The sequence below is a fragment of the Crocodylus siamensis genome, chromosome 4, assembly GCF_052110815.1.
Source record: "Crocodylus siamensis isolate JL-2025a chromosome 4, ASM5211081v1, whole genome shotgun sequence".
Classification (NCBI taxonomy): Eukaryota; Metazoa; Chordata; order Crocodylia; family Crocodylidae; genus Crocodylus; species Crocodylus siamensis.
In genome coordinates, this window is record NC_143398.1 from 64823622 (window position 1) to 64846360 (window position 22739).

A 22739-nucleotide genomic window follows, 5' to 3' on the forward strand; every position below is an offset into this window, starting at 1 on the left:
CTGGGAGACTGTGGTGTCGATGCCCACACGGTCAGATGGGTCGCCAACTGGTTGGAGGGCCGCACCCAGAGGGTGGTAGTGGATGGGTTCTTCTCGACCTGGAAGGACGTGGGCAGTGGGGTTCCGCAGGGCTCGGTCCTCGGGCCCGCACTGTTCAACATCTTCATCGGTGACTTGGATGAGGGGGTAGAAAGCACCCTGTTCAAGTTTGCTGATGACACTAAGATGTGGGGGGATGTGGGTGCACTAGAAGGGTGCAATAGGCTACAAGCTGACCTTGACAGGTTGCAATGGTGGGCGGATGAGAATAGGATGGGGTTTAACACTGATAAGTGCAAGGTGTTGCACATGGGGAGGAAGAACCGGCACCACACTTACAGGTTGGGGAACTCCCCTCTTGCCAGCACGGAGACGGAAAAGGATCTTGGAGTCGTCATTGACTCCACGATGAACATGGGCCGGCAGTGTGGGGAGGCAGTCAAGAAGGCCAACCATACCCTGTCATGCATCCACAGATGCATCTCGAGCAGGTCCAGGGAGGTGATCCTCCCCCTCTATGCGGCACTGGTCAGGCCGCAGCTGGAGTACTGCATCCAGTTCTGGGCGCCACACTTCAAGAGGGACGTGGACGATATGGAAAGAGTTCAGAGGAGGGCCACTCTTATGATCAGGGGTCAGCAGGGCAGGCCTTATGAGGAGAGGCTACGGGACCTGAACCTGTTTAGCCTCCACAAGAGAAGGTTAAGGGGGGACCTTGTGGCCTGCTACAAACTGGTCAGGGGGGATCAGCAGATATTGGGAGAGTCCCTGTTCCCCCGTGCGCTGCCAGGAGTGACCAGGAATAACGGTCACAAGCTGGCGGAGGGTAAGTTTAGATTAGATATTAGGAGGCGCTACTTCACAGTCAGGGCGGCTAGGGCCTGGAACTGGCTTCCAGGGGAAGTGGTGCAGGCTCCTAGCCTGGGGATTTTTAAAAGGAAGTTAGATGAGCACCTTGCCGGGGTCATCTGACCCCGGTGCTCTTTCCTGCAGGGGTCGGACTAGATGATCTACCTAGGTCCCTTCCGACTCTAGCTACTATGAAACTATGAAACTATAATAGCTAATATTTCAGAGATTAGTCCCTTAAGTGGTCTAGGGTAAACTTTATAATCCTGTGTAAGGTTTTTGATTTTTTTTTTTTAATTGTGTAAAGTTTGTTCTGGATTTATTACAGTTTTGCTGTGTTCTACCTATGAATTACATGCTTTTTATTTTGCTTTGGAAAATAAAATGTTTAATTTGGCTTGCAAGCTTTATCTTTGTACTAAATCTATCATTGTCCTGTATGTTATTTTATAGGTTATTTCAAGGGCCTAGCACAAATGCAGTAGATGCAGAAGTTTGAACTCAGTAAACAGTGCAGTAGGAAATTGGTTCATGAAGAGGGAGTGTTACTGTGAAAGCAGTGAGTGATCATGGAAACTATTTTGGTGGTGGTATTTTGGATGCTCTTAGGAAAGCAGAGAGATAATATTACTGAGACTTCAGAATATGAATAGTGATTTAGTTTCCTGTATTAGTACACTCTTAAGTTCTGAGAGAGGTTGTTTGCCATGTTAATCTGAAGTCAGGCGGAAAGCAAGGCAGAACAGCATCTTTAAAGACTAACGTGTTCAGAAAGGCATACATTTACATAGGCTGCAGCCTTCTCAGATGCCATGAATGGGCCTACAGAGAGCCAGGTTTCTAGGCAGAAAGGAGTAAACTAATATAAAAACAAGGGATAGGGAAAGGAGGAAGAAAGGATACGGAGAGGAGGCACTACTGAGAGAGGCAAAGGTGGGCTGAAGATATCAAAAGGGATAAACAAAGCAATTAATGCACTGAGGGACATGTGGGTTATAAAAGCCAGTCCAGGTAACAGGATAAGAATCTAGGGTTCCCATATCAGTTTTCCTAGACCTGTCCTCTTTTTGGGTCCTCCAGTCTCTGCCTGGGCAGTTTAAATATGAACAAATGTCCAGGATTTTGCTCTGCCCAGCTTCAAGGTTTTACCCATCACTTCCCAGCTTGACCTAGCAAGGAGCTCCTTGGTGCTAGGGGTAGTGCAGGGAAGGTGACTGGAGGCAGGGGGCACCACATGTGTATGCACAGGCAGACGCACATGGCCAGTGGGTAGCCAGGCAGGGTAGTGGGAGCAGCTCTGGCAGCTGGATGCAGGTGAGTCTATGGGGAGTGGGGTTTGGAGGGCCAGGGCTTTGGGACTATCCAGCAGGCTGAGGGGGGTGTGTGCGTAAACATGTGTGTGTGTTTGTGGCAGGGGTGTAGAGGGGATGGGTGTGTGAGGGGAGGCAGGTGCCTCCTGGCACTGGGGGAAGCTTTCCAGGTGCTGGGACTGCAGCAGGGCAGGGAGGTGGGGGAGGCAACTGCCTCTCCAGGAAGGGAAGGGGGCAGAGGGGCCCTTTGGGAGCATTGGGGAGCTGTGTAGCCAGGCCCATGCCCTTGCTCACAGGGGCAGAGTGGCTGGGAGATGCTTCAGGACTGGGTGGAGCAGGGGGCTGTGGCTTGGCGGTGAGGGGTGCCAGGAGGGGTAGGGGACTGGGTAAGGAAAAAGCACCAGCAGGGGTGCAGGGGCTGTGGGTTGGGAGTGAGGGGCACCAGCATGGCCCAGAGGTGTGGGTACTGTGGGTTGGGAGTGAGGAGTACTATTAGGGCTGGGGGTCTGCAAGTTGGAAGTGAGGGGCAGCAGCAAGGCTGGAGGTGGGGTGGGGAGTGAGGGGCACCTGCATATCACTGCCCCCTGACCATATCCAACCTGATAATGTTCTCTTTTTTTGGAGCTGGAAATATGGTAACCCAATAAGAATCCAGAGTCTCTGTTTAAATGGTACTTAACAGAATCCAGTCTGTAGCTGATTTCTTTTTCTGCAATTTCTCATTCAAGTTGTTTTCTGAAGTTTGGTGTTTGAGAACAGCTACTCTGAGGTCTGTGATGAAATGGCCAGAGAAGCTCAAGTGTTCTGCTGTGAGCCTTTGTGTCTTTCTGGAATTGATGTGAAATCAGTGTCTGTTCATTTTTTCCTGTATGGATAGTCCCATCTGTCCAGTGTAGAAAGCAGAGGGACAATATAAACAGGTTATGGCATATATGATGAATTAACCCTAGGTATTACAATTTGTATTGTTTGGTCCACTAATGTGTTGCTGAGGGGGCACAGCTGGTATCTGGATCCATGGCAAAGCTTGGTGTCTTGGTGAGAACAAGAGAGAGCCTGTTGCAGGGAAGATTTTTTTGAGGTTGGATTCTGCCTGTAAGCAGGAGTGTCCCAAGAGGCTACCTTGGGATGGTCCTCATTTTCCAGGCAGGCTCCAAGGTCATTAATGATGTGTCCAGGGTGTTCAAGCTGTGGGGGGCAAGGTATAGGTAACAAGAGGGATTCAGTTATCCTTATCATGGGAGGCAAGGTATAGGTAACAAGAGGGATTCAGTTATCCTTATCATGGGATTGGTATGGTCTCAGGTTGTAGCAGGGTCTGAGTCTGGCTCTGTTGATTTTGAGTGACTCTGATTTGGGGGTTGTATATTAAGTGTAGGAATCTCTGCTCCAGATGCCTAAGGTGTGCCTCCTGGTTGGGATCAGAACAGACATGGAGAGCTTGGCTGTAGATGATGGATCTGGCAAGTTCAGGCTTCTGTTGTAACCTTTGATCAGGGAAGCATAAAAAATGAATAATAAAGAACTGAATCTACTTTAACACACAGCATAGTAGTAGAAGTGTACAGAGTCTCAGAATAGAATATTATTTTTTCATTCTCCTAGGTAAAGCTTTTGCCAACCTAACTTTGTTCAGAAGTAAGCAATGTATGAATGTCATCAAAGAGTATACAAATATTGTACCAGAGCTTTTACTTCTGTGATAACCCATTCTAAATGTAAGAAATATTTATCTCATAATGTAGTAAATACTTATATTTTAATGGTACCTACTAGACTGAGTTTGGGTGTATTCTGTATGTCTGAGTATGTAACCAGCTATGATGGTCCTTTTCATTGTTATAGTTAAGGGTGTAAAATGTAATAAAAATGAAATCTTTGCTGATGGTTGCTATATAGGCCTTAGTAAAGAATGAGGTTTTATTTATGTGTTTGTATAATCCACCACTTTATGTATAACTGGACTGCTTATGCTTTTTAAGACTTACGGTGCCAGGCCATTTAAGACTCTGTGATGCCAGATCTTCATATTTTCTTTTAATTGAAAATGTTATGGGTTGTTGTTTATAATATGCAGCTACAGGATTTTTGTTGCCATGCTCATTCATAGCTGCTCATTGATTTGTGAATAATGAAAGATCTATGCAGTGCATATTGAGCCATCTGAAATTAGCCCTCACAGTATTTTGAGACAGTGAGGGCTAATGATTGATTTTATTATATCTTTTACATCTCTAAATATGTATTAACATAAGAGATTGTGTAGTTAGCCAATCTGGACTCAGTCGTGATGGTTAAGATGATTAATCTGTTCTGTATATCTTCTGGGATGTGGGGCTCCTACCCTTGCCTATCTCCTACTCAAGTGGAGCAGACCAGGAGGACCCCTTGTGATGGTGATCTCAGTCACTCCACTACTGTAATCAGGGCTGGATACAGGCATGAGCAAACTGGGTGGCTGCCCAGGACCTTGACAGCAAGGGGGGCTGAAAATGGTGAAAATAATAATCACTGTTGAAGCTGATACTAAACGTTTTTGCTTGGGGCCACCAGGAGTCTAGGTACAGTGCTGACTGTGAGCTCTCTATCTCTTTCCCTTTCTCTTAAGTTGAGCCTGCCAATAGGAAGGAGTAGGTGACCTTGTGCGGCGTTTTTATGGGCTAGTCAGTGCAAGGTCATTTGTTTTGCCACCCATGAGTATGCTGCAAAGTTATCTACTCTGCCACCTGCACTAGCTATCCTTTAAGGATGCAGGGTCGTTAGTTGTGTCCATTGATACTGTATTGTTCCAAGTATAGGCGTAGCTGGGGTACAAGCAAACTGTTTTTTATGGTATGTTTTGAGGGTTAGGGGTGGGGGGGAGAGAGTCAACCTATAATTGGAAACTAGTTTTAAAAAAGACTACATTTTTTGCAGATTAGCATGCCTTATGTTTTTGTGTTATCATATGCTATAGTCTGTTTTTAATTTTGTTTAAACTAGTAGACTATGTAATCTTTCTCATGCTTTTAGCAAAAACAAATTAATTATTACATAACTTTAATTTTATTGTATTGTTTTAGTGAAAGCTGGTAATATAAACTACCATTACTACTACATGGTTATCCCAACAATGATCACAAACCATTGTTTAGGAAAATAACTAAAGTACAAATATGAAACAAGACTCAATATTGATTTATTTAAATCATGTTTTTCCTTCATGATTTAAATCCAACAACTTTTAAAAAGAGTTTAAATACCAACTAAATGTTACATATCTATTAAGGTCATGGCTGTTTGAGGTTGTTTGATTTCCTTCTTCATTATTCTGTCATTGGCACTCAATATGAATAGTGAGCTACTATTACAACTTCAAAGTAGTTCTGGACATTGAGGATTAACACCCTCTTTTTGTCTTGCCCTACACTTAAGCATGTATTCACAAAGAACAAAAAATTCTGTAAACAGATGAACCCAATGAACTTTTGTTGTATTTTGTAGGATTTTGTACATAATAGATTATGTACCCAAGGAGATATTGGTGGTTTAATACCATCATTTAGCTGTATTTTTCTTTAAAAAGAAGATTAATTCTACTCATATGATATGTTATCAGTTGTCTTCAGATTGTGTGCCCGGTATGGTGTTGTACTTTTAAATTATTAAAAATTGTAAAGAAACAGTTTGTGGATACCAACATTTAACCTGTGATGCACAAGGCTACTGTAGATGCAAGCACAGCACAATTGGTGTAGTCCAGGTCACATTTTTTAAAAAGTATTTTGATTCAGTTCCTGACTATATATGGTTTTTCCTGTATACTAATATGTCTTTTTTTAAATATTTGTTGCTGTTAATTTAAATTATACTAAAGGGTAGTGGCTCCTCCTTGTGGTGGTAAGTGAAATTGTTAGTTAAAGCCACATAGAAGATTTCCATTTAAGGAGAGTGTCTGAAGAAGGCCAGCAACTGTAATTCCTTTTAATATGAAATGTGTTTTAATAGCTAAGATGTGCTTAAGGAAAAAAACCAAACAACAGTTCTACAAACCCCTGATGAGTCTGAAATGGCATTAGGCTATTTTGGACTAAAGGAAATGATTCACTAATGGTGAAATCATTACAGTATTTTACCAGAAGATAGATTCAGATAACATTTTAGCTAAATTTAGTATCTCAGTCATGGTTCTGATTTAGTTTGAAAATGTATTTAATGTCTACTGTAATGCAGCAAATTGCATAAGAACAAGGAGATAATATAACCCCCCTCTTTTTATCCTTCTGTTTAAAAAAACCCAAACAACCTGAATACTCAAATGATACAGAAGTATTCTCTAAATATATATAGGTGGGTCTGGGTCTTGATAAAATTTGCTTCTGTATTGGAATGCATCTTTAATAAACTAAAGATTTCACATATGCAGTAAATTAATTAAATGCATTTTAACACCTTTATATGTAAAATATTAATCAGTTTGTCAGTTTTAATTAAGATATTAATAACAGGCCAAGTTTAGACTGGCCACATATTTAGTGGTATATGTTGGCAGTTTCCCATAGGCTCATGATATAGCAATGGTAGCTGATTCTACAAAATGAAGGTTCTGTGGTGTCTTATGGCTGGGCAGAAGTTTGGCTTTGGCAGTCCTTAGGATCTGAAAGCAGAAAGGTCTTGTGAAACAATTAGTGTTGAATGTACTTGGGTATCTGGTCCTACAATTTTTATTCCCCTCCACCTTCCCTTCTGTATCAGTTTTCAGTTCTGTGTGCCCTTTGTTCCCCTATGCTGCCTATTAAAAGGGGTGATCACATCAGGCTTCTGTGTGTGAGTTTTTCTCTCCCTAGTAAGTGACAGCTTTATTGATTCATATTGCATTAAAACAAAATGTTTGTATGAGGGGGAAAAAAGAGCATACTCAGCAAACCATCTGTTAGTTTCTATAGGAAGCTTTCTCGGTCTCATTTTAAGCATAAGCAATGAAAACATTAAAAAGTATTCTTTCAAAACAGTGTACTTGCTCCAAATTTAAACTGTAAAAATTTCCTAAATTTTAGGAATTAGGTACTAACTTCCTTAGGCTCCTTTGAAAATCTCAACTATAGTCACTTATGAAAGTCCACCTGGCATCCTCACAGTAAGACTGATATCTTAACTGAGGCCTTTTAAGCATTGTCACAGTACAAATACATGAATGTATTCAAGGGTTATTTAACATTTTTCAGAGTACAGTGGAAGGCAGCAGTGCTGTTATCGAGCACAGTGGCTTTCAACCTTTTCAGTCGGGACACTCCTCCCTAACTCTTTTAAATTAGGAGGCCTCCCTGGTTGCTAACCACTGTTGTGCTGCCTTTTTTTATTGCGGTGGTTCTTTGCCAGGTACTGTAATGGCATGGCCAGACCAGGAAGGAACGTGGCACACATGTAGGGGTGCACCAATAGAGATTTGGGGGGTCAATACTGATAGCCAGTTTTTAAGGAGGCATATTGACTGATACTGATCCAATTTCCAATAGAGCTGAGTCCAGCTGATAAGTCTGTAGTGAAAGGGGAGGGAAGGGGTGTGGGGGGGGAGGCAAATCAACGCCCCCTGTGGTGAGGGAGGGAGTGGGGTTGGGGTAGGCACTTTCCAGCCAGAGCAGGGCAGGCATGGGACAAAGCTGCAACTCATCTCTGGGGAGGGGGGAACTCTGCCGCTATGCACCACTCATCTAGGAGGGCAGGGTGGAGTGGAGGGTGGTATGTGCCCCCAGATTTATTGACCACCTCAGGCCAATTTCCAATGTAGTCAATTTTCTTTATATTGGTGCTGATCCATAATTGGACTGATGTATTGGTGCACCTCTACACGCATGTATTGGGGAACTCTGATAACTGTAAAGCAGGCAGAAGAGTTGGCTGAAGCCCTTTCTGGTATGACCTTTCATGGCATTTCCTGGAAACAGAGGTGTGTGGGCAGGTTGAATTGTCCTTTGTGCCTGTTTACTGTAGAAGTGTTGGGAGGATCAGACTGGGAAGGGCTGTGACACACGCTGGCTCTTGCCAGCTTTAGGCTTATCAGAGGACCCTGATAAGGTACAAGAGTGTGTGCTGTTGCCCTTCCCAGTCTGGCTGTGCAGAGGCACCTGTGGCACTTCTGCCCGGCCACTGCAGTGGCGGTGGCAGCATCTGTGCTGCAGCACCCCTGTGAAGGTGGTGTGACACCTCAGGTGAGAACCACTGATCTGGTTCATTGACTGGAAACACAGAACTTTTGAGTTTTTTTTTTTATCTTGCTTTTGTCTCTGATGTAACTGCCTCTGTGCTAAGCTGTTTGCCCCACTATATAAAAAGTGGACAAAATTGGTACCTCACAAGACTGTTGAGTCCTGTGATAGTCTAGGCCATGGGGCAGATCTGGCCCCCAGAGCCCTCCGCCCTGGAATGTGAGGTTCCCCAGTGGTCAGGAAACTTGGGGGGGGGGGGTAGAGGGAGTGATGGCAGTGTTAATTGACACCCCTCTGCTGCAAAATGTTTGGACTTGTGGGGAGCCTCCTAGGCTGTAGTGTGGCCCTAGATCAAGCATGTGGGGCAGCACTGAACCTGATCCCAGAGCCTGGGGATGGTGTAGGGCCCAATTCTGGCAGGTGGTGGTAGTGAAGATGACAGAAATTCTAAAGGAAGGGCTTATCTACACTGCTATATAATGTGGTGTTTTCATTTCAGCATGCACGTGAGCTATACAAAAGTAAAATGCAATGAAGAAAAAGCACTTTAGTTTGTCAGTATTAACTCCAGGTCAGGGTATAGAGCTGACCTTGTTAAGTTTATCCCGCTGTAATATTAAAATACCTTGTTTTCATAGATTTCATAGATAGTAGGGCTTGAAAGGACCTCGCAAGATCACCGGGTCCAGCCCCCTGCCCAAGGGGCAGGAAGTCAGGTAAGGTCAAAGGATCCCACCAAGGTAGGCACTCAAATGTTTCTGGAAAGTATCCCCAGAGTAGATGCTTGCACCACCTCTGCGGGGAGTCTATTCCAGGCCTTGGGGACTCGGACAGTAAAAATGTTTTTCCTTATGTCCAAACTAAAATGGTCTTCCAGGAGTTTGTGACCATTAGACCTTGTCTTCCCTTGGGTTGCTCAGGTGAACATAAGTTCTCCCAATTCCTGATGCACACCCCTTATAGGCTGCCCACCAAGTCACCCCTGAGTATGCACTACTCCAGGCTGAAGAGTCCCATGGCTCTCAGCCTGTCTTCATAAGGTCTACTCTCTTGCCCTCTGATCATGTATCTGGCTCTCCCCTGGACTCTTTCAAGCTTCTCCACATCCTTTCTGAATTGCGGAGCCCAGAATTGGATGCAGAACTCTAGCTGCGGCTTCACTAAGGCTGAGTACAGTGGGAGGATGACATCTTGGGTCTTGCTTGAGATGCCTCGGTAGATGCAAGCCAGAGTTTTGTTTGCTTTGTTAGCTACAGTATCGCATTGGTGGCTCATGTTCATCTTGTGCTCAATCATGACCCCCAAGTCTCTTTAAGTCATGGTGCTAGCGAGTGTAGCACTGCTAAGCCTATAAGTGTGATACGGGTTTTTTCTCCTGAGGTAGAGCACCTTGCATTTCTCTGTATTGAATGCCATCAGGTTTTCAGCCTGGATCACCATTCTGTCCTCTGCCAGTTAACCCACAGTAGCTCATATGCACTAATTACGCTAGAAAAATGCAAGTTCAATTTTAGTTTAACAACAAAGACAAGACCTTACTTCAAGGGTGGGCAAAATACGGACCACCAGGTGATTTTGTCTAGCTTCTGCGGGTCCTTTGGTCTGCACAGGACCAAGGGTCATGCAGCTGGTCCCGTATCCCCAGGTGCAGAGTAGGGCTGGGGTGGCATGGTGGCTGGAGTAGCCCTGGTGGCAGTGACTTCTTCTGGCTGTCATTGCTGCTGGACCTGGCCCCATTGCCCAGGTATACTGGCCTGTGTGCCCTACAGCCACTGCTGGGGGCAGGACCTGCATGGGTAAAGCGCACAGCTTAGGCAGGTGGGATGGCCTGTTGGCAGGCAGGAAGCGGTGTTCAGGAGTGGGATGGGTGGGCAGGACTAGGCTCACTGGGTGAGATTGAGTGGTGATGACAGTAGGGCCAGCACCAGGGGCAGAGCCATGATCTGCTCCCTGCAAGTCCCTGCGATAAGTTCCGGTTCCGCAGGCAGGGGTCTGTAGGGAGCACATCACAGCTCTGTCCCAGGCCCAGCTGCACTGTCACTGCCCCAGCGTCAGACACAGCTCACCACCCGCCTGTGGCCCCATCCCACTTGCACAGCTTTGTGCCCTGCCCACACAGGTCTACTACAGTTATAAACCTACTGCCATAAAAGGAACTTGCTGTATGTTGGTATGTGGCCAAGTTGGGGAAAACAAAACTATAAGTGCTCTATTGTAATGCATAAGATTTGAGAGGAGGGAAAATCCAGATTTTAGCTAAATTTACTCTACTTCAGAGTCTTGCCAGTTGTACTGTAAGGAAATATTAACGTGGAAATTAAACAGTTGCATGCCCTTGTAAGGCTCAAAGGCTCCATTTTTTTCAGTAACAATGGATCCTTTCTCCTTCCAGTCTTCTGGGACTCCATACTTGACTGGTTCTCCTACTCCTCAGATCGCTCTGTTAGCATCTCCCTCAGCAGCACTACCTTCAGTTCCGAAGCTTTACATTGCCTTCCATACCTGGAATGTGTTGTTTGTTTAACATTAATGAAACCTCCTTCTTTACAAGCCCAAGCTTTTCCCACAGTCCTCTTTTTCCTGTTTAAAGGGAATTAATTTAAAGCTTACAAATCAATACTGTGTGCACTATATCTCTTAAGTAACTTCATAATCTTATTATGTTCCTTGCTTCCTCTACTTCTACCCTGCTCCCCCCAACCTGTCTTGATCTCACAAACTTAAAGCAGGGATTCTTAAACTCTTTCATAATGCAGACAATTTCTTGTTAGAGGGATTCTCCCAAACACTTTTATTTTGTAGCTGCATAACATAACGGCAGAAAGTACTGTTGCATGTGTTTAAAAAAATATAAGAGAATATAATTTATTTTAACTATCTTTTAATGTGATGGATTAACAGAGTTAATCACTCTGTTGGCTAATTACCATTTACTGTATGTATCCTTCCTAACAAACTAGTTCTTCTCACTTCCTTAGTGAACCAGCTCTTGCTTCTCCTCTGCTGGCTTCCATTTTTGTCATTTTCCTTGTTGCTTGGTCCATTCTCTTTCAGTGCGTACCTAGCTGTTTGGTTTCCCGCTGGCCTAGACATACTGCCCAATGCCCACTTTTGTAGATGTTCTTTAATGCTGGTGGCTGACAGCTTCATTATCTTTATTGCATTCTTTTTCCTGAATGCAGTGCTCTTTCTGTTTAAAGCAGTGGCCTAAGCAGAGCCCACTGAATGAGCTTGTGCTCTGTTTCCATCTTTTTAGGCTTGTCTCTGCAGTTTGCAAGTAGGTGCTAGCACAGGGGTAGGCAAAATGTGGCCCATGAAGCCATTCTATCCAGTCCGTGGAGCCCTTAAAAAAATTTTAGAAAATTAAAATTTATCTGTCCTTGGTTCCTGTCAAAAAAGACAGGAGCCAAGGGCAGGAGGACCCAGGTGCGGAGCGTGGGGGAAAAGTGGCCCCTTGCCTGTGATGCAGCCACTTGCAGCCCATGTGGGGCTGCCTGTGCCTGCTCAGGACAGCCCCACACAGGCTGTGAGCGGCTGCAGCAGGGAGTCCGGGCCACGGGGTGGGGGAGGTGCTGTTATTCCCTGCCCTCCACATCAGCTTGTTACCTGCTGGTGAACAGAGCATGGGGGCTGCGCACTCCACCCTCCCCCTCCCCCACCTGTACCATGGGACTGGGGGGGCACTGGGAGTGAGCATGTGTGGGAACAGGGCCCGCACCGGTGTCCCAGGGCCAGTGTCAGCAGGGCCCAGAGTTGTGTGGCAGGGGTACAGAGTTCTGGCTGGCAGGGGCTCTATGGAGCCAGGCCAGCTCCCCCTTCTGGTGCAGCCCAGCCTGACTCCACAGACCCCTGCCAGCCTCCGCCCTGCTTTGGGCCCTACCGGTGCTGGCCCTGGAACATTGGTCCCAAGACATTGGGACATTGGTCCCAAGATGGTGACCAGGAGGCAGGGCACCTGTCAAGGGGCTGGGCTACCCATGTGGCCCTTGACAGCTTGCCACAACCTGGTAAGCAGTCCCTTGCCCGAAATAATTGCCCGCCCTGTGCTAGCAGACCCTACCTACTCATCTCTCAGCAGGTTGCTGCCAAGAATTCTGGAAACTGCTTTCAGGATAGTGATTAAGGGCATCACTATTCTACTAGACAGAGTTAGGGTTTGCAACAGTAAAAGCATGTCCTTCCTGCTCACCTTTGCTCTGTGTGCTGAAGAAAGATCATAACTGCATTTGGTGTGTGCCTAGTGCTATCTAAGGGCAGTTATGTGACTTTTTTCGTCATGTGGTGCAGGGAGCAGTGTGTATTTTCAAGGCAGTGCTGCCTCCCACTGTCTAGCACAGTGCAGATGTGCACTTAGACTCTAGGGACTTATCCACACTATAGCAGTGGCATATCACAACCAGGCCCTGTCCACCTTCCCAGCAGTTGCCCTCAAGCATACTGGACACAGGTTCTGAGACACAAGTCCTGGGTGTGCAGAGTGACACCCCAGAGTCTTCTCCATTTTATGTGGGTGTGGAGTGCGAGTGTAGGTAGATAGGATGTGCCAAGGAATTACCTGGCTCAGACACACTGGTGCTGCAGTGTGAACAAGCCCTAACAGTTCTTCAGAAGTGCAATATCTCAAATACCATCCATGTCTGCTACAGAAATAAGATAATGAAGAGGTGCATTAGCTCTTCCCCTGGAGGGCAGGGAGCATAGGAGCAGTTGTGAAATGGGGGGTGTAATCGGCTTTTGTTTTTCATTTTTATTTGCATTCTAGAAAACCAGGAGTCAGTTCATATTGAATGTCCTTTCTCTTTTGCATTGTCTTAATTTGTTTTTGGACTATATTCATTCTTCATTTCTTATATCAACAATAATATTATGGCAAGCTAACCTTTGTATACACAAATCGGAACAATTAAAGCAAACACGAGCAGCTTAAACAGAATTCAGGTACAAATACAAATTTCCCATTATTTTCTGCCTTCTTCAAATCAAATGTAATGCATTCCCGTTATACAGAATACATTTAACACTTACCTCCCAGAAATGAACATGTGTGCATGTGCACATACATGCAGGTGAACTCCTCTGCCTTGAATTATAATTTTCTTAATTCAGAATTGTTGATATTGATACAGTTATGCAGGAAGTAAGAAACAACTCGGTATGAATAGAGGTTTTCAGAATCTGTCCTATATTTAATATTTTAAATGACTTGCTTGACTTGCTTGCAAAAACTGTTCTGTTGGCTAATGTGAGTTTCTGAATTGTATTGTGAAAAGTCTATTTAAAATCTTTAGGGAAAGGTATCAAACTCATATGGTAGGGAGGGAGGACTGAGGTCCACTTTTCTCGTACTTTCTCATCTTTCTCTCTGCTTCTTTTCTACTTCCTTGTCTATGTACACCTATCGCTGGTAGGTGTTATAGGGTTTTGGCCCCTTCTTGGCTGGTGCCTTGCTCTCCAGCAACTTCAGGGTGAGATCTGAATTTGGCACCACCAAGGTGGTTCGGGTGCTGCTCCTACTTTCCTGCCATGTCTTGGATGTTTTTCTTTTTCTTTTTGAGAGGCAGTTCCCTGTAGGCGGCCTGAGAGGATCTCAGCCCTGGGTTTCTTCATGGGGCTCCAACCTCCCTTTTACCCCACCCTCACCACATCCATAGCCAGGGCAGACTCTGCTCTCCACAGGTCTTACTCCTGGGTGATCTCGTCTCATCCACACCGCCTGCCTCCAAGGTTTGGGTTTTTCTGGGCGTCTGTCTTCCTAATGCCGTCCTTTGTCTTTGGACTGGAGCCTAGACAACTATAACCTTAGATATTATTCTTTTGTAAGGCTATAAAGCTAATAAAATCATCTCCTTTAAAATGTATCATGACTATTTAGTATGCCTTTGAGAAGCCTTGTATGTATGGATGTGTATGATTTGGTGCGTGTTAACTATTAATGGTTAGAATACCTCACTCCTGTCACAAAGCAAGTTCTTGCCAGGGATTTTAATAGCAAATCTGGAAAGTTAGAAAGCACATGTACAGTTTACACTATAAATTGCTGTGTTTAACAAACACGTGAAAATGTAGTGCCTGAAATCTTTCTTAAGGTGAATTCCAAAAGTTTTGAAAACTAACTTTTAATTTATGTGCTGAATGCTTCAAATATAAGACAGATTTGAAGAATGCATTAGGCTAAAAGTACCTTTTAAGAAGAAAAACACGTGACTTGTGTCCTCTAAAACCTGAAGACAGGCTCTGAATTATTGCAACAAACTTTTATACTAAAGGGAGTAAAATAATTGTTTAATTATATGCGATTCACTTAAATGGTCACTTACCTGATTCTCCCTGGGCTGCATTCAGTTTTGCCTCCAAGTCTTTCTAAATTCTGCAATCTGAGGTCCTTGAGCACTTGGAGTTGGTCTGCATGATTGCAAGACTTAAACACTTTTTTACATTTGCAAGAAGGAAGATGTAACAGGTCTGGGATTCGGTCCCCGCCTCTTTCTGGCTGTATTCCCCAGCCTGCTCTGCCTCCTGCTTCTCCCCTGCTATGACTGTATAGTAATCAGTATGTATACAATGGAAGGGTGACCTTGAGATTAGGGTAGTCTTTTCCTTGGTGTCTTAGGGCTATTATCATGCCTCCTTGTTGCCTCTGTAGCCCCACCCATACCTTGCCTTTCCCTCTGCCTTTTTGAAGACACTCCCTTCCTCATGTACTTGCTCTCTACACAAGATCAGCACTGGGCCTTTCTGCCCCTAACCCTTGTTTGGTCTTTAGTGTTTTCAGCTTCGACCCTTTTTCCTTTAGCTGAGACCCCTTGACTCAGGTCCACTATTTCAGGGTCTGCCTCATTGGGTCTCAGTTCTGCAGTGAAGGGTGCCTGCTAGGTACCACGCTTGTAGTTTCCGCTGCCCTTACAACCACTCCTTTGACCTTTTGACTGAATTCTAAAACAAAGAATCAAAACAAAAAGATTAATCAGCTTGTTGCAAATTACTTCCAACCCTCCACAGTTACGGAAAAGGTTGCTGTTCTTTGGAGCTGCTTGAGGCTTCCTTCTCGAGCTCCCAGGAGTCCCTTTTGCACCCATGCCTTCTGCCTGCAAGCTAGAACCTTCCTCCTCTCTTGGCTCAGGGCCTGCTGGGCTTCCATCCCTCAGCCCTACCTTCATTTGTCACATGGCTGCTGCCCCAGGGCGAGCAAACCGTCTAGGCCTACCCTACTTAGCTTTATTGGCTAGCTGGTTTCCCCTGCTTTGCAGTCTTTCCCAGCTTCTTAACTCCTGGTCCCAGGGCTTGAACTTCTGAGATACCTGCTGCACCCCTTTTCCCCTGCGAATCCCAAGGTCAGCTCCTGGAAGGGGTCTGCTTCATTTTTCTCTCTTCTGTTGCACACAGGTAACAGGGTTCAGGTTCCCTGTTATGTAAGGCCTATATAATGTTATACAAGAAAGCCATGCTTAAGCTAATTGAGAGGTTTGGTGTGGACTGATGGGGGAAGAAATAGGGTCTCAATTCGGGGGAAGGGGGGAGCTTTGAAATAGTTTCCAGGTTGCGTACAAAAATGGAAAGTTTTAAAATTCAATTTGGGCCTAATGCCCAGGCTCTAAAGCTCAAATAGGAAATTGGTAGAAGCCGCCCAACCCCCTTTGGCATCCCTTCCCCTTTCCTCCCCTCCTATTTTTCACCTTGCCTCTTCAGCAGGGTTTGCTCAGAGGTTGCCTCTGAATGCAGCTGCTGCTGTCCCTGGCTGACCCAAGGGTGGAGAGTCCCAGGGATGCTCCCACCCTTCTCTAGCTGGGGGCTTTGGTAAGCAGTGTCATGGAGTGTTGGGCTTAGCTGGGAACGGGCTGCCCCCACCCCTCTTCCAGCACCTGCTTCTGGAGTGTGGGGAAACCCCTAAGGGGCAGGCAGGGGGCAGGAATGCCTGGAAACCCACTGCTGTCTCCAGCTGACCTGGGCGTGGTGGAAGCCCCAGGACCAACCCTATCCAGTTCTAGCTGGGGCTGCAGAGAGCAGCTGTGTGGGGTGCTAGGTCCTCTCTCTCCTGCCAGTGTTTACCCTTCTGGCCTGAGGGTTCCAGCTGTGGGCAGCAGCTGCACAAAGTGACAGGCAGGGTTGGAGATGGCAATGTCTGTGGGTGACCTCCTCCTCCCCCCTCCCCTCCCTTCCAGGTGCACCTGCTCCCTGTCTGTCCCCTGGATAGCCTCTGCAGTCCAGGGACAGGTTCTAGAAGGGGGAAGGGGGGGCCCACTGACACTGCTGTCCCTAGTCCTACCTAGCCCTTTGTGCAGCTGCTTCCCACAGCTAGATCCCCTAGACCAGTGGTGGAAATGCAGTGGAGGGTGGGGGGAAGGGATTTGACTCTGCCACTGTTGCTAGCCCAGCACCCTATGCAGCAGCAGCTTCTCACATTCTTCAGCTGGAGTGGGGTAGGCATGGTCCTCAGGCTTTCCCCACCTCCAGGTCAGTTGGGGCAGCAGGGGGAGCGTGCCCCCATTTCTCACCTGTCCTGCTCCAGCCTTCTCATCTGTCTCTCCAGCTGTGCCTCAGATGTAGGGAACCAAGCATGGGGGAAAAGGAGCTGCTGACATGTGACCATACCACTGCACCCCTCCCCTGGATCTACCCCTCGTAGTGCTGGCGACACATCAGTTTCCTATTACCTCAAAATCCTAAAGGAAGGCTTTTCCAAAGCTATTCATGTGTATTTATAATCCAGACAAAAGGCTTTCAAATTCCATTAAATGATTAAATTAATGCCAGTGCTTGTAGAATTTGTAATTTACTATGTGTACATATCTGAAAAAGATATCTGTAAACCTAGTGGCCATGTTATAGGAACCAGTCTGATGAAAGTTCCTCAGATACTCCAGTTAAGATCTACAGCCCCATTCTGGCTGCTGTACTCTGTGTAAAGGTTCCCTGAAACTGGTGCCAGAGCAGGTGGGCTGGGCTGTTTCTTCAGATGCAGTCCTGGGCAGGCATGTAGGCATTATAGACAATCCCTTAGAGTTTTGTGGTTCTCAACCATTTTAGCCTCAAGGCACCCCTCCATAACATTTCTGAATTTAGGAGCACTCTGGCTAAGAATCACTGAGTTTAGAACCTATCTGGTTCCAGGTGAGGGAAACAGAGGAAAGGCTTCATCTTCCATTGTCTGCCCCTTCCTTGCCCCTGATCTGTATCTAAGTGGGTAAGCATGGCCCCTACTGCTGAGACTGCTTTTCCAGGGTCTCTCAGGATGGCAACCAGAGACACATGCCCTCCTGGTACCTCCTACCAGTCCTGGGACCATGGGATGAACTGGGGAGGAGGGGAGATAAACTGGGCTGAAAAGCCCAGTTCTGCAGCGCTGTGTCTGCCTGCCCACCCACAACAGAGCATGGTGTTCAGATCATGGAGGTGAGGGTTGAAAGGGTGCAACAGCAGAGATGCCCAGAGGAGCAGCGGTAGCGCTGATGTCTGCAGAATGCTGGGGCAGGTGTCAGGCCCTGGCTGAAGGGAGAAGATGCTTACATTCTTGCACAGGGGTCAGGCACTGCAGCACCCTAAAAAATTAAGAATCACTGTCTTAGATACCTGCATGGACTTTTATCATGTGTGTGACAGGTGCTGGTGACTAGGACAAGAGACTGCTCCTGTGTTTCTTGTCCTGGCCTGACTTGATTCTAGAAATTAGAGTAGTGGGCCTGCCTCTGAACATGTTGAAATCTCTGGCCAAGTGTTCACTTTCTTCCCCCCCCCCCCCCCCCCGAATCAAGGTCTCTAACTGATAGAGAAGTTTTACTAACATTCTGCTTCAAACTTGGAAGTGAAGGCAGGGGTGCCTTAGCACCTTCTTATCCAAATGTATCTTATATTAATGGATACTTAAAACTGTTTGGATTTTGATGGCTTCCTGTCCCCTACCTTTTCCATACTAGCTCCGCTCCCTCTACTACCCTTTGCAGGTATCTTCCAAAGCTTCTGCATAACACAGTCTGTATAGCACAGTGGGAGCTGAACCTATTTGGTTCTTCTAGGTCCCATTGCCAATAATGAATAAAAACAGTGATTAAATTTCAGATGAGAAAAGAAATACTTTTTAGACAAAAATCTTTTAATAAACCTTAATTGCAGTTTTTTTTTTTATTTGGGCTTTTCCAGAGTTACAGCATTATACCCATTATAGGTACTTTGGACCAAATAGCAACATTTTAGTGAATGCTGGTATTATTTGACATTTTCAGGTTATGGTCTGGTTCAAAGTCCTTCAGAACTTTTTTAAGCAGTTGCACATTGAGGAGTCCTGGCTTTGTTTACTTGCAACCCAAGAGGGAGGAGAAATAGTTTCTTTTGAGGAGATAAGCAAGCACAGTTTTAAAAAGCTGATGAAAGGCATAACAGTAAAAATAAGAGAGAATTGAAGAGTGCAGATGAATGTCTTTCCATTTCTCCACACAAACATGTGCAAGCCTTTCTGTTATCAAATGGAATGTTATGTTCATTTGATTTCTTAAGTGAATACAAGTAAAAAACGCCATGATAATCTTTTAGTACAGTGGCACCAAAACTTCTGGTCCCGCAGGCTAGCTGAGTGGTGCGGGGTTGGTTCGGAGGCCAGATCCTGCTCAGGATCAATCTGTGGGCCAGACCCTATGATGTTTCCTTCCATCCCTGAGGTAGCCTGATCTAGCCATGCCCCACCTGCCTGCTAGATCTAGCTCTACTAGTGCAATTTGGCATTATAGGGCCATGTTATCCAACCTGTAGGGCTCCCTATGGGTCTGGAAATATGGCAACAGGGGAGCAGCAATTAATGCTGCCACTGCTCCACTGCTGCTGAATTTCTGGACTGTTGGGGAGTCCCACAGGCCAGATGATATACAGCTCTGTAGTCTGGATCTGGCCTATGGGCTGAGGACTGAGCACCCGTTTTAGTAAGTAATTGAAATTGAGCATCTTTAGTTTTCTTCCTTCTGTTTTCCCATGCAGTAATATTAGAGAATTTTTGCTTGTAACTGGAAGACTTCAATGGAAGACTTTTAGTAAATGCATATCCTGTCAGGCATGGTATTGATGGCTTTCATTATCGCTCTGCCTGTTCTTTGAGATCTCCAAAGAATGAGGTCTGCTTTGAGATGGGAATCTTAGTTTATTGTTTTAGAAAAATGTTGCAAATTCTTAACTGAGCCAAGCCTTTGTAAACTGTTGTGCAGTCTCCACTAGTAACAAGGCACATGTGGCCATTACTGTATCCTCACTTACTTGCTCAGGCCTACATGTACGAAACCCAAAAATGAGGTGGTGAAGTTGCTTTTGCCCTGTGACTACCCTCGCCCTCCAGTGTCCTTCAAGTACATGGTTTGTTGGGAGTGGAAAGAGAATGGAAGGACACTGACAGGCAACTTCCAGCTTTGGGGTAGATGGAGCACGTTTGAGTGCCTTGGAATGCTGGGAACACAGAGTGTGGAGATATCCATAGTTTGCAGTCATTTTGACTGTGATTTAAGTGCTAGAAATTAGATGTGACCTTTATTCTTTTAACTAAGGTTTGTTTTCTGGCAGTACCCATGTTGGGTGCTGTCCACATGTGCACAGGAAGACACAGGAGTCTGCAAAACCTAAAGGCTGTAGCATGTTGTTAGTTTTCTATGTGAGCTTCCCCATTGACTAGTATCAAGATTTCCATACAGACCAATGGCATCCTGTGTTAAGGATTTCATTTGTTGTCAAGCAGTTGTTAAAATGGCATACATTTATATTATTACTACCAAAATGCCCATCACAAAAATGGGGGGGGGGGGGCGGGGAGTGGGCAGGGTTGGAGGGGGGGGGGAAGGTTGCTAACCTTAACCCTAACCCTCATAAGCCCCCCCCACACACACACTGCTGCTGCCTCCAAGGGGGAGAAGGAAGCTTGGCCCTCTGCCAGCACCCTGCACCGTCACCACCACCTCCAGGGAGCAAGGCTGGGGGAGCATTGGTCTTACCACCCTGCTATGTCCCCTCCATCCCTCCCGCCTCCAGGGAGCAGGGCCGGGGGGGGAGGAGCGAGGCCAGTGATGCTGGCCTTGCTCCACTCTCCCCTGCTCCATTTCCTCCATCCCCAGCATCATGGTGGTGCTCCACCACTGCTGCCTCCTGTCCAGAACGCTCTTGGAGCACTGTGATTGGTTGTTTTAGTAACCTATCAGAGTGCTCCAAGAGTGTTATGGACAGAGAGACAGATGGACTAAGCCTTTTATTATATTAGAATTCTAAGAATGCTAATAGTGACCAAAAACAGAGAGCCCTTTGCTGGCATTTTCTTTTCTACCAGTGGGGACTTTCAGTCTGACATGTCCAAAGACTTCAGTTGTAGAGGTATGATGTGGGTAGACCACTGGCCTCTCAAGCAAGTAGCAAATTCCTGACTAGTTCACGTCCGGAGTTGCTGTGGGTATGAGCTTGTACCACAGAGGTGGTGGTCTCCCTTTTGTCATGCTCCCTTCTGATGCCAGATTTGTTCAGAGAAGCTGAAGGAATTATGATGATTTCAAGCTTGACAAATATTAAATGTTTCACTTTGCTGAAGGCAGGCAAGGTTTTTGGGTAGATGTAATATGTTTTATTAGACCAACTAAATAGTTTGCGAAAAGTTCTTCTCAAGCTTTTGGGCACAAATACCCTTCTTGAGGCACTGGGCAACTCTGCTACTATGTCAAGTAATTGTTCCATGTAACAGGTAAAAGTGTTTTATTGAAGTGTAGATTTGAGGACTGAGGGCAAACTTTTACTCTGTTTAGCTGTATGAAGCTGTAACACTTTCAGACCCCAGTCTCTAACCTTAACCACGTTGCTAATCTTTGCCTTTTTTAATTCCCCCCTCCCTTCAAGATGTTTTTGCGGCACTAACCACTAGATGGTGCTCTTCTATTTAGGTAAAGTGAAACTAGTATTAACTATAAATCACCCAGAAGGAGCATGTTGGAGGCCTCTGGTCTAGGGGCACCCAGCTTTTTAATTGTAGAATACATCTTTGTTCTTTGCCTGACCTGCAGAGTGACATCACTGCCTTTCTTCCTGTTGCACTGTAGCTGCCTGACTCACAGGCTTTGACACAAGCCAGATGGCTGCGATTGGTAGGCGCACAGGCTGCCTGGTACTGCAGTTGATGAAACAGAATAGGAAGACGTTTTATGATCAGCTGCGGGAGCACAATAAGACTGCAGCTTTGCTAGGTAATTACATTTTCACTGCACACTTTATTCCTCACAGTGAAGGTCACTAGGAAAAAATAGGTTTTTATTTGCATTGTTTTTTAAGTATAGATCTTTGATCTTTTATTAGTCAGTAGTCTGCTCTGGAGGATTTTTTTTTTTTTAAACCAGTTCTGCAGTCACTCGTGAAAATGACATGTTTATTTATGTTTAATGGTTCTCTTGGGCTGTTCCTTGTGTAGTACTTACCTTCCCCCTCCTTTTGGTTTCCATTTAGTAACACAAAAATGTTTTAGTTTTATACTGAGTTTAGTTTGGAAAAGTCAGAGTTCAGTCATGTTAATACAGGCAGATTTCTGTCAGATATACTCCAGAGTGATTTGGTAATATATATTACAGTTTGTTATGTATTTGTTCTTCAGGGGCCAGAAGAGACTGAGCACTTGATTCAGGAAATGTACAAGCCAATCATTTTTGGTACATTTCTGGACACTTGTATTCTGCACTTTATTTTTTTAAAAGAAACATTAGAATAAAATGTGTTCTGGAACTGGGACTGGGAATGGTGCACGACTAATAATTAACTACCTTGGGTCTACTCCTGCTCCCACTGAAGCCAGTGGGAGCTTTGTTATTGACTTCAGTGGGGTGGGCTTAAGTTCTTGATGTCTCTTATTGCAATAATCTTCTAAACAGACTGTAGCTATGAAAGACTCCTCTATAAGGCAGCTGGATTTCATCCTTCCTGTTGTGAGGTAAACAAAACAGTCATCATATACACATGTTATAGCTTATAAAATAAAAAATCCCCACTGCCACATGACATTTTCTATATTTAAAACAGCTGGAAGATTGCTTAAATGTATTTCCATGGATAATTTAAGATGTAAATGAACGAGGAGGAAAAATTTTCACATTTTTCTGATAACTGAAAAGTTTGTTTATTGTAATAAAAATTTAGTTTTGTTCAAACAACCAAACAAATGAGCATTTTTTTTTTTAACCATGACTGGTTTTCGTCATTCATCACACAGAAATTGTTTTCTTTACTTTTTTTTATTGCAAATTTGAGGTATTTCACATTTGCTGAGCAGTAACACTTCCTTGTGCCTGGTAACACAAAACATTGCAGCATTGTATGTTAAGTGTTTGCAAACACACACGCACATACGCGTTCATGTGCACGC

General features: G+C 45.2%; 1 protein-coding gene across 3 annotated transcripts in view; it reads left to right on the plus strand.

The window, feature by feature from the left end:
* MSRB3 (methionine sulfoxide reductase B3) overlaps positions 1-22739 on the plus strand; it is a 128718-nt gene that overhangs the window by 9276 nt on the left and 96703 nt on the right. Inside the window, exon 1 of one of the 3 annotated variants that reach the window (XM_090042455.1) lies at positions 21436-21573. The exons of the other annotated variants lie outside the window; for them this stretch is intronic. The gene's annotated coding sequence lies outside the window, so the exon portion shown is untranslated. Of the gene's footprint in view, positions 1-21435; positions 21574-22739 lie in introns of those variants that run through there. 3 annotated transcript variants of the gene reach the window in all.